At 42.0% G+C, this 17,698-nt stretch overlaps 1 protein-coding gene across 1 annotated transcript in view; it reads left to right on the top strand.

Moving 5' to 3' along the window:
* The window catches only part of LOC126336990 (serine protease HTR4), a 432,596-nt gene that overhangs the window by 373,729 nt on the left and 41,169 nt on the right, over positions 1 to 17,698 (top strand). The window lies entirely within an intron of this gene.

Here is a 17,698-nt window from a genome sequence, read left to right as displayed (position 1 = left end):
TACCATTTGGTGAAAATTTCGTTTCGACATCCTGAACCGTTCGCGAAAGAAAATGTGTGCCGATGATTTAACAAGTATATGTTCAGGACGATCCAACAGCAAGTAGCTGATGCACAAAGCTGGTGCATGCCTGACACAAGGCGCCCGGCAACGGTGTCGTCCCGTCTACGTCAACGGAAAGGGTGAAGGCGGCTCATCTGTTTCAGAGGCTATCTGTGGACTCCTCGTTCTTAGCCAAGAAAGAGCCTGGATGAACAACAGGGGCGCAACACGGAACCCGAGCTGCGCGAGGGAGTGTGCTCATTTTGTTAATCACGGCCGGCAGGGAGGTAAGCCAACAGCCAACAGCGGCGGTAGAGGCGACGCCTCGCCTCGGGCAGCGCCATATTTCGCGCGAAGCCCGGCCCGGCGCGGGAACGCCGCACCTGCCGACCTGAGCCGGAGAGGCGCCGTAATGAATGCGTCGCATTAGCGTGATGTAGGCGGCGCGCCACTTAACATCACTTAGCAGCCAGCCGCCGCCTGAGCGATGTACCTCGTTAGCTCTCGCCGCCCTAGAAACGAGAGCCTTATGAAGTTTTCTCCTTAATAGAGCTGTGCCGCGTCGGGCAGGTAGCGAATAATGCAGGATCGATCCGGCGGCCGCCTGGTCGACCAGCCGGCCCTCCTTTGTTGCCCTGGGGGCAGACCCGACCCGCAGAAATAATGCGCAGCCCGGCGAGGTCCGCCGCTCAATGGCCGAACGCTGCAGTAGTGCCGGCCCCAGGGTGGAGCCCTGTGGGACCTCGCTCTCCCACTTACTCGGGCCCGCGGGCGCACTCTCGCGTCATCAATATTTTCAAACTATACGCGTACACTTTGCAACTTGGGGTCACTAGTCGGCTTTCCAAAGACGCCAGCTTTGAGTCCAAGCAAAAAATAAATCTGGTACGAAATGGACAGTTTATTGAAAGGAAGATATACATTGATGAGCCAAGACATTATGACTTACTGTTTAGTAGCCTGTTTGTCCTTCTTTGGAACGAAATATATCACTTATTCTGCGTATCAGGGTCCAACAGTTTGTTAGTGGGTATGTGGAGATATGTGGCATCAGATGTCTACGCAGAGGCCACGTAATTTCGCTTACCTACGGACTGCTGATTTGTGTACTTGGTGATGGAGCCCGATAGCGATCCAGATGGCTTCCATACGATATACATCAAAAATGGCTCTGAGCTCTATGGGATTTAACATCTGTGGTCATCAGTCCTCTACAACTTAGAACTACTTAAACCTAACTAACCTAAGGACGTCACACACATCCATGCCCGAGGCAGGATTCGAACCTGCGACCGTAGCGGTCGCGCGGTTCCAGACTGTAACGCCTAGAACCGCTCGGCCACTCCGGCTGGCGATATACGACAGACGAATCTGGCCGCCGAGACATCAACATGAGCACAGTTCTGGCTCTGAGACATGGGCAATTAATGCTGCTGTAAAATGATATCGCTGACATAAGACATAAAACATAAAAAACATAAAACACGAAGGGATGCAGGTGGTTCGCAGCTGTCAGTGTGTCTTCCATCACAACCACAGATCCCATGCAAGTGCAGGAGAATGTTTGCAATACCATAATACTGCTTCCACCAGCCTGCGTACGCAGTGCGCTGCACGTTTCGAGCCACCTTTCACTTCGATGACGGCGTTTGTGGAGATGACCAGCGACCTAGTGCAGCAAAAATTTGCTTCTCCCGAAGAGTAAACACGTTTCCATTGATCGGCGGTCGAATCCCGATAGTCCCGTGTTCACTGCAATCGCAATTTATGGCGTCTTTGCGTGAACGCGTAGGGCTGATGTGCTGTGGAGCTCCATGTTCAACAATGTACGATGGACAGTGCGGTCCAAAACACTTGTGCGTGTACATTCAACCAGCTGCATAGGCTCTGCGTAATAATGATGTGCCCCTCACCGAAGTATCTCAATAGATTTCTCCATTTGCAGCCCATATCTTTACAAAGAGTGATCCCCCGTCCATGACTGCTGTGCTTACATACTTTTGTTACCGCGTCACATACCCGCAACGCCGCCAGGAGGTATCCAACATCACGGTGTGTAGTGGTCATAATGTTTTTGCTTATCGATGTAAGATGTACATCAACAAAAGCAAAACAAAGATAATGGACTGTACTCAAACTAAATCAGGCGATGCTAAGAGAGGTAGATTAGGAAACGAGACACATGAAGAACTGAATTAGTTTTGCTCTTTGGGCAGAAAATAACTGACGATAGACGAAGTAGAGAGATTTTAAATCTAGACTGGCAGTGACAAGAAAAGCATTTCTGAAGAAGTGAAATTTATTTACGCCGAATATAGATTTAAGAGTTTGGAAGTCTTCTCTGAAAGTATTTGTGTAGAGTGTAGCAACGTATGGAAGTGAAACATGGACGAGAAACCGTTTAGACGAGGAGAGAAGGGAGGCTTCTGATATGTGCTGCTATACAGCATTGCCGAAGGTTAGGTGGATCACGTAATTAATGAGGCCGCGCGGGATTAGCCGAGCGGTCTTGGGCGCTGCAGTCATTGACTGTGCGGTTGATCCCGGCGGAGGTTTGAGTCCTCCCTCGGGAATGGTTCCGTGTGTTTGTCCTTAGGATAATTTAGGTTAAATAGTGTGTAAGCTTAGGGACTGATGATGACTTTAGTAGTTAAGGCCCATAAAATTTCAAACACATTTGACCATTTAATTAATGAGGAAGCACTGAATACAAGTGGGGCGAAAAGAAATTTATGGTATAATCTTATTAGAAGAAGGGATCGGTTGATAGAAAACATTCTGCGACATTAAGGAATCATCAATTTAGTATTGGAGGGAAGAGTGCGGGATAAAAATTATAGACGGAGACCAAGAGAAGAATTCAATAAGCAGATTCAGAAGGATTTATGCGGCAGCTGTTATTCGAAGATGGACGGGCTTGCACAGGATAGAACAGCAAGGAGAGCTGCGTCAAACCAGTCTTTGGATTGAAGACCACAACAAACAAGAACATTATATTTTTGTTGTTCTGGTATCTGCTACCAAAAAAGCCAAAAGGAAACTTGATCTGCGTAGTAGCTCCATTTATGCGGGTTTTTAAAGTAGTCATATTGTGTACATAAAATAGTGTACTGAAATACAATTACTAACTCATGTCATCTCAGCTTCCAGAAACCGCAGCTACTTACTTGTCATATACTCCAGAGTGTAAACATCTTTTAGCAAGGCGTTGTTTCATAATGTCAAGTTTTATGTGGAGTGGAAGCAGAATTTTTTAGGGTTCTCCAACATTTGGTGTTCTAATAGGCCAGATTTTTTGATACGAATGCTAGGGCTTTACACAACTGTCCCTTTTGCGTAGGAAGCAAGGGTTCGTCCTCAAAACTTACTCGCTGTGGGGACCATGACTTGTTCTGATACCCAACTTTTCCGACAAAGTACAAAAAATAATCTATTTTAATAAAGTCTGAGGTTGATATACGAGTATTAGAAGTGGTCAGCAGAAATAATAAAAACATCTTGAAGCCACGAAATTCGCAAAAGTAGGCACCAGCTGATTTATCACTCATTTGCAATAAAAACGATTTCTTAAACTAACATAGAGCCCTAACCATTACAATAACACCGAAAAATATAGGTAGCTGTATTACAGACTATGAAATTAATTTTTTTTTGCGGGTTATCTTCACAAAACAATGCTGCCGTTATTATAACGATTAAATAGTTAATTTTGCATACCTCAAAGACAGTATAAATTTGTGTCAAAACTGCATGTTGCTAGCCAGTGAGATTTATAAGAAGGCTCGTCCTTCGTTGTGTACTCTCAATAAATGAGGGTATCACACGACTGTTACATCTGATAAACGTGGAAAAGGACTGAAACTGCAATTAAAATATTCAGAAATAGTGTAATAAGGCACTGAAAAATAGGCGATTTAAGGTTGTGAGATAGATGAAGCAACTGGCTGGTCAGAAGAAGCAGCGCGGTTGGTATTCCTTGAAGAATTATGAGACAGGTGTGTGCAGAGGAGCTATTAGGCTCGACACGTGCGTCCTCTCCACATTGGTGACCAATGATTGCATACTTGATAAGTATTGATACTACAGCTTTCAACATTCTGATACATCCCATACTCAATGACAAAACGTATTATGTTTATGTGAATGATGTCTTCAGGGGATATCACAAGTAAATCACTTAGTTTACGGTGCCAATACAGATACCTTTCACTAAAGCTTATAGCTTGGGAGAATATCCAGGGACTTTAATTTTGAGACTCCTCGGTGCATTAGTACGAAGCAATACCATTACTCTTCTTCTGTTAATCTTGTTTTCATTAATGAATTATTCGTCTCGAGGGGCGAGTGTTTTTCTCAGGGAAGCAGTTTGTGTATTGGGACCGTTCGTTCCTGCAGCGCAATTACTCATTGAGTTTTGTACTTTTTTTTGCTTTTATTTTTTATCATTCTGGCGCTTCGACACGATAAGCCGTGTAAGATCTTCAAGTAAATATTGTTCTTGCTTTCATAGCAGCCAGCACTTTGCGAGAATTCCGGAGTCTACGTTATGTATTTGTACTTTGCTGCCACCAGTCACGAATATGTGTTAATTTCATAGCTCCATATTGTTACACGTATTAAGCTCGTTTCGCTTAATTCCAGGCCTCAATTAGATACTATACAGGGCGAACATTAATAATACTGACAAACTGCAGAGGCGGATTCCTGACTGGAAAGGCAGGAGAAAACATCCTATGAACGTCTGTCCAGAAATGCATCTTACCACGCTAGAAGAGACGGCCACTGCGGCCAAGCACTTCTAGGCACTTCAGTCCGGAACCGCGCTGCTGCTGCAGTCGCAGGTTCGAATCCTGCCTCGGGCATGGGTGTGTGTGATGTTCTTAGGTTAGTTAGGTTTAAATAGTTCTATAGGAGACTGATGATTCAGAATGGTTCAAATGACTCTGAGCACTATAGGACTTAACTCCTGAGGTCATCAGTCCCCAAGAACTTAGAACTACTTAAACCTAACTAACCTAAGGACGTCACACACGTCCATGCCCGAGGCAGGATTCCAACCTGCGACAGTAGCGGTCGCGCGGTTCCGACTGTAGCGCCTAGAACCGCTCGGCCACCCAGGCCGGCAGGAGACTGATGACCTCAGATGTTAAGTCCCATAGTGCTTGAAGCCATTTGAACCACGGCAGAAGGCGCTGATGAACAAAAGTTCCTCTGACCACGTCCCCTGTGTGTTGGAAGCTGTAATCAACAGAATGGTCCGATATTAATGTCGGGAACAAGCCGAGATCGCGTAATGGAAACGGTAGAGAGATTATACCAAAATAAATACCCTCACCGACACCATCCAGATCACACATTTGAAGCCCTTTTTCGGCGTTTGTGTGTGCTTTGGTCCTTTCAAAAAGACGAACGTGCACGGAGGCGACGGAATGTGCTTACTCCATATTTGTAGGACCAGGTTCTACAGGATATTCAGATGGACCCTAGTACAAACTCCAGGAAAGTGGCCCACCAACATGGTGTAAGCCAAAGTACGATTATGTGTATTCCGCTTGACAACCGCTACTTTCCCTATCGCCTGCAAGGATTATCAGCAGCCTATTTTCCTCTACAGGAAGGATTTTGACGATGGTTTTTGCACCAATCACAATTATGAGATTTTTGCCATCAGCAATCCATGATACGACGTGCAAACGCGTGCATTGCATCCCACGGAGGCCACTTTGAACATCTGTTATAACGTGGATCTGATGCAGCTCAGTTCTGTGTTCTGAGAAAATTTATTGTCTTATCCACGCACACCGTCCATTTCCGGGGCCAGTTCATAGGACCTTTTTTCCTCCGTTTCCAGTGAGGAATCCGTCGCAGCAGTGTGTCTTTTTTTTAATGTTCACTCTGTATACAAGTAATTGATTCCGGAAAGGAAGTTAACTTAATCCATCTACAACTAACTTTGGGAACGTTGAATCGTATCAACAACGTTGTGTTGTAAAAGGACTGGCTGTTAAAGAGTGACCAAAACAATTTGCTACTATAAAAATTAAAGTTAAAAGTACAATGGAAATAAAGACTGGAACTCACTGAAAACCTACACAGCAATATTTTGCTGTGTTGCACACGAAAGAATATGGAAAGAAAGAAAATAAAAATAATAACATAGCTACGACATGAAGACACGAGGGAGGCACGTGACCATGTTGAAAATTATGTGCAGTCTCCAAAATGCTGAATAAGTCACTGAGGAAGTAGTCATTGACTGGATGCATGCTGATTTTATTATTCCAATATTACGCTTATTGACATCATAAGATACCCTGCAATAACATATTGCACATAGATACAAGAGTTACACGCTGTAGTGGTAACGATTATAAGCAGATTCTTAAGAATAATGCCTTGGTACAACAAACTAAAATGTGTTCCGCGGCTCGTAAATGTTTGAAGGAAGTCATTTTTAAAAACCACTGAGACTTGCTAATAGAGCAAACCTTCATTAACTACCAGTTCACTACGTCAGCTTTTTTGGTATAGTTCTTACTGTAATGTTTCAAAATAAATAAGAGGGGTTTTATTTTATTTTTTGGCATCACAGTAAGAATGATGCCATAGGAGCTGATGTCAATAAGTGTATCTTGCCTGATGATAATCGGTTATTCGTAACTGTTAAGTAATAGAGGTTCATCAGCATCTCTTAATTCTTCCTAAGTACGGCTTTCTTCAAACAATAACACAATTTCAACGGACCTCTCTTCTCCCCTCCGCCTCCCCCCTTCTCGTCATTCTTAACCCATCTAACAGAACATTTGAAACTCATTACATAACTGTTTTTTATTTGTTGTTGTATGATGATTACGTTGTCTTTCAAATAAGGAATTAATTTTTCTGCCCACAGAGCGTGAAGATGAGCTAAATTAGCTCTTAAAATAACATATAAAACATATAAATAACGTATTTCATACGAAAAATGAACTTTATAGTTGTATTATACAACCGCAATTCTCGTTTTTCTTCGTGTAATTATTGTACTGGAAAACTGTACTTCCTACTAGGCAGTGGTACTAGAAGCTATTTTCTGTTTTAACTGCGGCTTCGTTACTGATGTCTTAGAACTTCGTGAGACTCATTAAAGTAGAACTTTTCTCTTTCTTGTTGTTTCGATGCCAGTCCTGTGCGAGATACTCGTTTTTGTGGCCTACGCTTTGTGAAGTCGCTGCACCGTCTCCAACTTCGTTTGTTCCGGAACAAGTTCTGCTTTAACTTACAGCTGCGTTCTGTTATTCAGACAAACTCCGGGAATCATAACTTAGTGCTACACTAAAGCAGAAGCGGAGCAGGCACTTTTACGATCAGAACTCGGCTGGAGTGGTACGTAAGGAATAAACGTGTATTTGAATGATAAATGCAATGTACATTAGCTACTCTAGAGGAGAAAAATGTTCTTAATTTCCCAATAGAAAGCAGTGTAGCAAATTACAAGGCGCACGGAGAAAATTTTTTGTTTATGCCCGGTTAGATAGTACTTACATTAAGTGAATGCTTTGTCTTCCATGCTTACTTCATTCTTTGTGCCTTAAAAAAATAGTTTATTTACTGGCTATTTTACATGCCTTCACGTTCGATTTATTATACACCAGTGTTTCGAAATACTACGCTTGTACTCAGATGTTAGAAATGTATTTATTGTAACCAATAATTTTAGCTGCTGAAGTTATGATGAACATGATGAATTTTAATCGAATAGGTATGAGACATCTTTTTTTGCCCAGTGGGGCATGGACCCGGCGTTGGAAATAGGGTCGCATTCTTTATTAGAAAACCATATCTCGCTTGTGACACTAATAACAGGGGTAAGATACTCGAAAGCGAAATGTGTAATTCTTGGAGCTCACAATCTGGAAGAAATTTTAAACCAAAAATCTGGTTGAAGAATTATGATTACCTACAAAGATATGAGGAATATTCGATGACAAATTAATTAATACAAACAAAGAACTCCAAAGAACACCAACATTAAAGGTTTCAAAGAAATATCGCTTTCAAAGACCGTCAAAGGCATCACAGAAGAGACTGGGTTACTCATACAGTACAGACTTCCTTCGTCGGTGTATTTATTGTAGGTGTGTTAGGTAGCGCTAGCCACTCTTGTAGGTAACTAGAATGAAGATGACCATTCAACGAGACCGAAACATTGTTGCAGTTATTTAAAAATTATTAATTGCACAAGATTCAGCTTTTAAGGATAATAAATTTATCTCGAAATCACAGTGGTCGGTGCCTACATTTTTGGTGACACTTTTTTTCTTGAAGTTTTGTCTGTGGTTCGAGACATCTTTCTCTACCGAGCTGGAGCAGTAGTCTCCCAATGGAATCGAACTCTGGAGTAAGGCGTTTCACATCCCTGTCCGACCACAGAGATTTTGGATTTACATGGTTTCTACAGATCGCATAATGCAATGGCCAGTATGGTTCCTTTGAAAAAGTCAAGTCCATCCTTGAGGAACACGAGCTTGGGACTAGTTTCGAACGACCTTGTCATCGACAACACGGTTAGGACGGTAATCTCCCTTCCTCCTCCGCCTCCCCCTTCTATCCGTTGTTTCGTCTTCCGTTGCTGGTTACTTTCTAGAAGACTATCAGAGACGGCTGGTTGATCGTCCGGCGGGGAGAAAGCACGCAACGTCGGAGAATTAAACCGCTACATCCAAAGTCTTACAGGATGTCTCCAGCATCAGTAAACGAAACTGTTGAAACGCGAAGAAAGGTTAAACAAAAAAAAGAAGGTGCGCACCGCCAAAAAATTATTCGAAGGGTACGGAAATCAGTAGATCTATGTACATTTACAGACAAACACGTGATTACGATTTCAGAAAAAATGAGTGATTTACTCATGATATAGAGCTTCATAAAATGAGCAAGTCAATAACAGGTTGGTTCACATCTGGCTCATATGCAAGCAGTTATTCGGCTTGGCGTTGATGGATAGAGTTATTGGATGCTCTTCTAAGGGATATCGTGCGATATTCTGTCCAATTGGCGCGTCAAAACGCCAAAATCCCGAGCTGGTTGGGGCTCAATTCGAAGCGGGATTCGTCACAGAAGAAAATTCTACTCCAGCCAATGAGATATCAGGCCGAAGACGTGTCTGTATACGCCTACAGCGGTGGGATACCAACATGGCCGTCGCCTGCCAGATGGCTCAATATCCAGGAACGATGTTCTGGAGTGTCATTTCTTTTCATAGCAGGATCCTTTTGGTTGTCATCCGCTGCATCATTACTGCATAGCAGTACGTCGACGACGCTTTACATCCCATTTCGTTGCCTTTTATGGCAAGCCATCCTGGGCTTACATTTCAGTAAGATGATGCCTGCCCGCGCACGACAGGTGTTTCTATTCCTTGTCTTCAAGCTTTCCAACCTAATCATGGCCAGCAAGGTCGCCGGATCTCTCCCCAAATGAGGACGTTTGGGACACAAGGCAGAGCCCTCCTACCATTTCGAGATTTTGACGGCTTAACGCACCAATTGCGTGAATATTACCGTGTTATCCCTCAAGCGCGTATCCAACAACTCTGTCGATCAATTCCTAGCTGAATAACTCCTTGCATAAGCGTCAAAGGTGGAGCAAAGTGTTATTGACTTGGTTTGTGAATCCCTTTCTCTTGGATTAATCGTCCAGTTTTTCTAAAATTGTAATCATTTGTTAACCTGTACGTGTATATAGCATCTACAGATTTCCGTTCCACTCGGATAATTAAAAGGAATTATACAGTTGCAGCGAAAATATGTCACCCATTATTAAAAAATTCTTATTAACTAATAACTAAATCGTTACCAGTGTCTCCACGTATATTAATGTCTATTAATGTTATGCTTTAACTTATTCAACTGTTTCCCTAGAGAAGTTCCGATGTTGTCCGAAAGGTTTCTACGTGATAATTTGCTGATCGATAACATTACATTACGAGTTTGTACTCTCTTGATACTCTATATATGCTAAATATGGCAAAATGTGTACACATACACTTACTATCGCATTTCATATTTTTATTCCACTTACCTACCTTAAAAACTGTATTGGGTTAAGTATATAAAATTAAATCTACCGAATGTTAATATTATTAATAATAATAGTTACAATCAAAATTATAATAGAAGTTGGGAAGAAAAACAATGTGTTGAAACTACCTGGCGTTTGTAGACGATTTCGCTGTTCTACCTGAAAATCTGATGCAGAAGTACACGGCAATCTCTTGGAACAGGTAGCCAGTAGAGCTCTTTGCAGAGAAAACAAAATTTATCACTGATATAAAAAAATATCACCAAAATTTTTACACACACGCATTAGGAAAACAAAAAAAGAGCAGACATTCCAAGTATCTAGGAAAATGGGTTAGAAAAATCTGCCGTAAGTGCAAGAATATGCAAAATCAAATAGAAAATGGAATAGCCAAAATTATTAACAATACGAAGTGCATATAAAAGATGTGAAATTTACTTTCTTTAATTTCAGCCAGTGGTCACAAAAAAATTGTCCTCAGGCACCAAAGCACAGACTTTGCATAGAAGCTGACGAAACTACTGACCGTATCTCGAGCTGTTCAAAAAAATCGCTCAGTCTAGTTATAAGCAGAGGCACAATGATGTGACGGGATCCATTGAAATATATGCCAAAATAACCGTCTGCCTGTGTCAGGGAACTGATGGGGCTACAAGCCTGAAAAAGTTGTTGACAACGAAGAAGCTAAATTACTGTGGAGTCCCTGCTTTAGACAGATTCAATGCTGATACAAAAAGCAGTAGATAACTGTAGAGAAAAGGAAGGTGAGGGGACATGACACAGTCATCACAGATGATAACAGGCTTGACGAGAAACAACTTGCAAAAATTACTTCGGAATCGAACTACAATTACTCGGACATGAATCAAAGCCAAAACATCATGGGAAACATGAAAACCACTGGCATTGGTAAAACATCCACCTTACATCTACAAATAGCCACTTTACTGGTATCCACACTAATTATCCGATTATCGCGCCGTCCTAGATGTACGACTGGTGATAAAATCGAAAATCTAACGTAGTGACCTCATTTGTTGTGTTTATTGTCATAAATATATATATAGTTATCATAATTGTAATAAAGTTGTATTATGTTAATTTCAAATTACAAATAATAATCTGAAAGATGAACGTATTCTTTTGTCTTAGACTGTACAAGCTTTGTCACACACCTCCTGTATCATCAGATAGAGGTATCAACAGTTTATTTTCGGAAAAGCTTTAGCATTTTTCTGTAACAACTCTTTCTTTCCGTCAGGTGAAAGCGTTGGAGGGAAGGGCCCACGGATGGAGGGAGGGGAGAGAGAGAGAGAGAGAGAGAGAGAGAGAGAGAGAGAGAGACAGTAGGGAAATAACAGTTCCTGGAAGAGCCGTTAAGGCAACTTGGAACAGGATTACTCGAGTTTTGGCACAGTAAATATGGCTGACATAGTTAAGCCCCGGCTCTCTCCAACTTTGAACATACGAAGTTAAATGGTGTGTGCAATAAGCAAATAAGAGAAAAGATCACAGAAGCATATAATGCGGCAGTTGGCCGCTCGTCGTTTTATCAGTTATAGTGGCAATTTATATTGTTCCGTTTTAAAACTGTTTTGTTGTATACATATTATGTCACAATTCATAGACAATCATCTATCACTTATTTTAAAAGTTTGAAATATTGCAATTTTTGGCCCAACTGTTTTGCCAAGTTCTGTGCTAAAGCGCCCCACAATATTCGAGTCCTGTAAGATCTAGTTATCAACCGTCTCTATACGATTCAATCTTGCAAAAGTTTGATCTGGTTAAAATCTGAATTAAAGAAAATATAAAAAATGGAATAAAACGAATATTTAAAGAAACTGTCTGAGATAAAACTCTTTTATCCAATATCGAAGAACGGAAATATTCAAATAAGTGTTTCGCATCATGATTACTGCACATGTACGAGGTGTATCCATTACAGAACACTTACTGCTGCTTACGATACTGCAGCTAACATTGACATGTTATTTGTAGCCAAGCATTTTTTGTCTGATGATAGTACATTAGGTATTGTAACCGATCATATGTTAGTAAAACTACTTTGCGATAGGGACAGAAAATTTTTATGTTGCTGACGGTACTGCGATTCGTCCATTGCGGGGACCAAGTCTCCATTTCAAGAAAACACAGGTTTTGAGATAAGTCATCACGGAATGGAAAATCAACCAAAAAATCGTTCAGCGTAAGAGAGGCGGCTGGACCAGATAAGATACCTATGTGGTTTTGCATGGGATATGCAAAAAAAAAAAAACTTGTTCGCATTGTAGAAGAATTATATCTTAGGTCACTGGAGCAGCGAAGGGCTTCAAACAGATCAGAAAAACACGCAAGTCATTTCCTTTTACGAGATGGGTCTTCAGACAGATGACAGATGCACATAATTATAGAATTATAGAATCATAGAATCATGTTCGCCTACTTTGACCTCTTTGGAGAAAAGAAAATCTCCTATGAAGGAATCGGCATCGATTCTGACAACAGTTCCAAGAAATATTTAGCGGTGCCTAGATTTTTGTATTCCTTGACTGCCAGAAGACACTACCAGAAGACATTCGATATAGTTTCTCACTGTCAGCTAGTGAATAAAACAAATGAGCTTTCTGATTATCGGATCAGTTACTTGACTGGATTCTTGACTTAGTAGAAGGCACATCACTATGTTTCTTTAATGGGGTAAAGAGGTGGGAGACGGTACCATCACAGGTTAAAATAATTTCGGAACGTAGGTACGTTAAAATTCACGATATATGCAAATGACCTAATGATCTAGTGAATAATATGCGAAGTTCCTTGAGTCTGAAGCTGTATGTGGGAAAATCGCATAAAATTGTAGTGAAATGCAAGAGTATCAGAGCTGGGTTAAAAAGTTATGATTTGATTTGAAAAAAGTTATCGAGCTAAATTGGCAGAAGTCAGAAATACTCATTACTGTAAGATTATATCTTTGGCGAGATGGCGACAAAACTGTTGAATACAGTTCGTAGTACAGGTTTCTAGGGGTTATAGAGGGGACACTAGATAAGATTTTCGTACTACTACGAGAAGTTGCAAGAAGCTGCTTCATTCGCAGCTAGACAGTGACTAGACAGTACCCCATGACATGGACTTCTGTGGAGTACGCAGGTCAGAGTTCATTGCCTCTACTGTGTGCATACTGTGCAGCGGGTGATTTGAAGGTGATCTGACCAAACTTATTCTATAACTAAACGTATATTGCCGGACATCGGCTCCTGGTCGAAACATCATTTAGTATGTCTCCTGTACAACCCGTATCATAGGAGTTGTGAAACATTCTGTGTAGGAATTTGTATTCAAGGGATCTAAAGTGGAACGTTCATGTTAAATTAGTTGAATGAGATGCAACCACCAAACAGGTATTGGAAGAATCCTAAGGAAATACAATGTCCTCACGGAAGATGACTTTTACAAAGTTTGTGTTCGAAGAATCCTTGGATATTGGTTCAAATGGCCCTGAGCACTATGGGACTTAACATATATGGTCATCTGTCCCCTAGAACTGAGAACTACTTAAACCTAACCAACATAAGGACATCACCCAAACCCAGTCATCACGAGGCAGAGAAAATCCCTGACCCCGCCGGGAATCGAATCCGGGAAACCGGGCGCCTTGGATATTACTCGTGAGACTGAGAGCATGAGAAAATCAGACGAATTGGAGCTGTTTAGGAATAAAACAGAAGTTGCTCCCGAGCAAAATTCGTAGACGGAACAACAGAGAGGAAATTGTTTCACGAGGAGTGCCACATAAATCAAAATGGTTTTCGGAAAGCAGATGTAGATGTAGTTTTATGTGTAGATACAGGAGAATGACTTGTCTGTTGACGTGACAGAAAAAGAAACAGCAGTCGAGAAGAGGTAAGGGGGATCTACGTTTAGAATCAGAATTTAAAAGAGCTTCAGAAGACCTAACATCAAATAAGGCAGAGGAGATAACATTCCATCGGATTTTCATTTTATCGGACGCTTTGGGACAAGTTCCAAGAAAACGAATATTCAATCTACGAGACTGGCGATATACCATCTGACTTTCGGAGAAAGTTCATCCACACAACTCCGAAGACTGCAAGGGCCGACAAATGCAAGAACTATCGCACAATCGGCTTAGCAGCTCATCCATCCACGTTGCTGACGAGAATAACATCCAGAGGGGTGGAAATAAAATTAAGGGTCTGTTAGATGACAATCAGTTTGGGTTTTCTCGGATTCAAAACGGCGTAAAACATGGATGCGGTCTCTCACCCTACTGTTGGACTGGGTTAATTGGGGGAGGAGACCAGACAACGAGGTCATCGGTCTCATCGGATTAGGGAAGGATGGGGAAGGCAGTCGGCCGTGCCCTTTCAAAGGAACCATCTCGGCATTTGCCTGGAGGGATTTTGGGAAATCACGGCGAACCTAAATCAGGATGGCCGGACGCGGGATTGAACCGCCGTCCTTCCGAATGTCACCCCACTGTTCAATCTATACTTCGAAGAAGCAATGACGGAAAAGACAAAAATGGCTTTGGAGTGTGATTAAAATTCAGGGTGAAAGGATATAAAGGATTCGTTGATGACATTGCTATAATTAGTGAATATGAAGAAGAAATACGGGATGTGTTGAATGGAACGAAGAGTCTGTTGAGTACAGAATATGGATTCAGAGTAAATCGAAGAAAGACGAAAATAACAAGAAGTAGGAAAATAAGATCATCGAGAAACTTAACATTAGAATTGTGGATCATTAGGTAGATCTGCTAAGGAGGCAGCCTAGTAACACGACTGACAGGGCAAGGTGGACATTAGAAGCAGACTATCACTGGCAAAAAGGGTTAGGCTTTGATTTCAAGAGGAGGTTTCTGCGTTATGTGGTAGTGAAAGATGGACTGAGGAAAAACGAAAGAGAAGAGAATCGATGAATTTGAGACGTGGCGCTACAGTAGAATGATGAAAATTAAGTGGACTGATAAGGTAAGGAATAAGGAAAGGAAATTCTCTGGACAATTTGCGAAGAAAGGAATGTATTGAAAACATTGACAAGAAGAAGGAACAGGATGATAGGACATCTGTTCAGACGCCAGGGAATAACTTCCATGTTACTAGTGGCAGCTTAGAGGGTATAACATGTAGAGGAATACAGAGATTGGAACGCATACAGCAAATAATTGAGGACATAGTTTTCAAGTGATACTCTGAGACGAAAGTTTGGCACAGAAGCGGGAGACGAATTAGTGGTGGGGCGCATCAAACCAGCCCGACGACTGAATGATGGCACAAGAAAGAAAAAAGAAAGAAAAGAAATCAGAATCGTAACTTACAAAGCCACATAAGTCACGACACAGCTGCCAACATAAGGTATTGTCCCTTAGCCGAGAGCTGTTTCACAGCTTTTCGCTGCCGCAACAGAGCCTTTTAATTAGCACACACAGCCCAGAGCAGGGAAGTCGTCCGTCTTTCTCTTGGGCTAGCGACGAAGAGTCGGTGTCGGCGTAGCGTAATCTGACGACCCTCCGGGCCAGCGGTGTGCAGGCAGGAGCAAAAAGAGGCGCCGGGCCCTTCAAAGGGAATCGGCGCGGCGTGGCGACTGCGGCTGCGCGCAGGCCCTTCACGCATCGCTGGAGCACAGTGGCAGCCGCCGCCCTGCTCTGGACATCCGCTTCTACACAGAAGCCACGGCTGACTCTCATAAACGAGGGGCAGGCCGATGTTTTAAGCAGACACGATACGTGTTTGAAACGTCACGTGCCATTACTCACCACCTACAATCGCACATGAGCTAAACACACGGTTGCGGGTAAATACTTAAATTTTGTAGAAGGTAACTGCGAAGAAACATTGGGTAACGGAAGAAATTTTTCAGTTGGCCATCGAAGGAAAGTGTTCAGGGAAAAAACAACAATACAGCAATCGAATAAATAGAAAGGGGAGAGAAGCCGAGACGAAATGGCTGCAGGAAAAATGTGAACATATCGACAAAGAAATGGCTGCCGCAAGGACTTTTTCAGTATGGAGAAAAACTGACAGTTTCCAATATCACTCCCAAGCGATATGTATCGAGCGCCCCACTGACAGGTCCACAGATATAGACTTAGTTTACATCGTTCACAACAACAGCGACAAAAGATGACAGCAATTTAAGTTACTTTACTCGTCATGCACACCTTCGTCAACGACAATTCCGCCTGTTGTGTACGTAGCCAGGAGCAAATAATTTTTTACCATAGTCGGGATACACCGCAGCATTATACATCTCTCAGGCAAACTGTGAGATTGTCGCAAGGAAGCTTTCTGACACCCAACCGAAATCTGTGAACACACAGTTACTGAAATACGTACAATTTGTCACAATAACATAACACAGCTCATGACGAAAACCACAGCAATCGCAAACAGTATATGTAGGTAATGCAGTTTTCAAAACTATGACTTCTAACGTTCGTTCTTCAATCCAGCAAGAGGATATAATACTGGACTGTATAGTCAATTTACATCAATCGAACGACGTTTCTTTCTTGATACTGGTTCTTTTCTGATATTTCGCACAATATAATTGAAATGGGAGATCAACGACTACAATTTTTTACCACTTTCCACACAGGTGTGTCCATGACAATCTGCGCAGTTCCTAAAATCGTGATTGGGCTACAACTAATATTCCCAGTAGAAACCTAAACCACTTTCCTCAGAACGCAGTCTCGGAATGACCTCCCGCCAGGTATGAATAGCGCATGTCGACACTGCATAGGCTTCATTTAACTCATCTGTACAGCACTGCTGACAAATCTCACTATTACAACTGTTACCAATGCTGTAAACAAAAGAAACATCTAATCGGTTTCTGGCGTCATGATAGGCGCGGACTCGATATACTTCGCTTGCAAGTGGTCTTGAAAATTACCGAAAAGCCAAAATAACCTTTAGTGAAATTTAAAGAAAGCGTGTCAATATCAAGAATCTAACGGGAATTATACCGTTAAAATCCAAGGAGAGAGCGGATAAGTGGAAAGAGTATACTGAAAGTCTCTGCGAGGAGGAAGTGTTGTCTGATGACGTGATAGAACTAAAGGGTGATGACGATGATGTTTGGTTTGTGGGGCGCTCAACTACACGGTTATCAGCGCCCGTACAAATGCTCAACCTTTGCTCAGTCCAATTGTGCCACTTTCGTGAATGACGAGGACAACACAAACATCCAGTCATTTCGAGGTAGGTGAAAATCCCTGAACCCGCCGGGAATCGAATCCGGTACCTCGTACTCGGGAACCGAGAAAGTGACCGCGAGACCACGAGCTGCAGACAGAACTAAAGGAGATCGAGATGGAAAACACTGGTGTTCTACTTTTAGAGTCAGAGTTTAAGAGAGCTTTTGCAGACTTACAGTCAAATAAGACACAAGGAAACATGACCATCCTTCGGATTTTCTTTACTTGTTGGAGAAGTGGCAGCCAAATGACTATATAAGCTGGTTTGTAGTATATGTGAGACTGGATGTATACCATCAGATTTTCGGCAAAATATTTTCTATTCACTGAATACACTTAGCATCAAAAATATAAATCTGACACGAAGAG

The sequence above is a fragment of the Schistocerca gregaria genome, chromosome 2 (genome assembly GCF_023897955.1).
Source record: "Schistocerca gregaria isolate iqSchGreg1 chromosome 2, iqSchGreg1.2, whole genome shotgun sequence".
Lineage (NCBI taxonomy): Eukaryota > Metazoa > Arthropoda > Insecta > Orthoptera > Acrididae > Schistocerca > Schistocerca gregaria.
The sequence above is the reverse complement of the archived record's forward strand: the minus strand, read 5'-3'. Positions and strand labels throughout refer to the sequence as shown.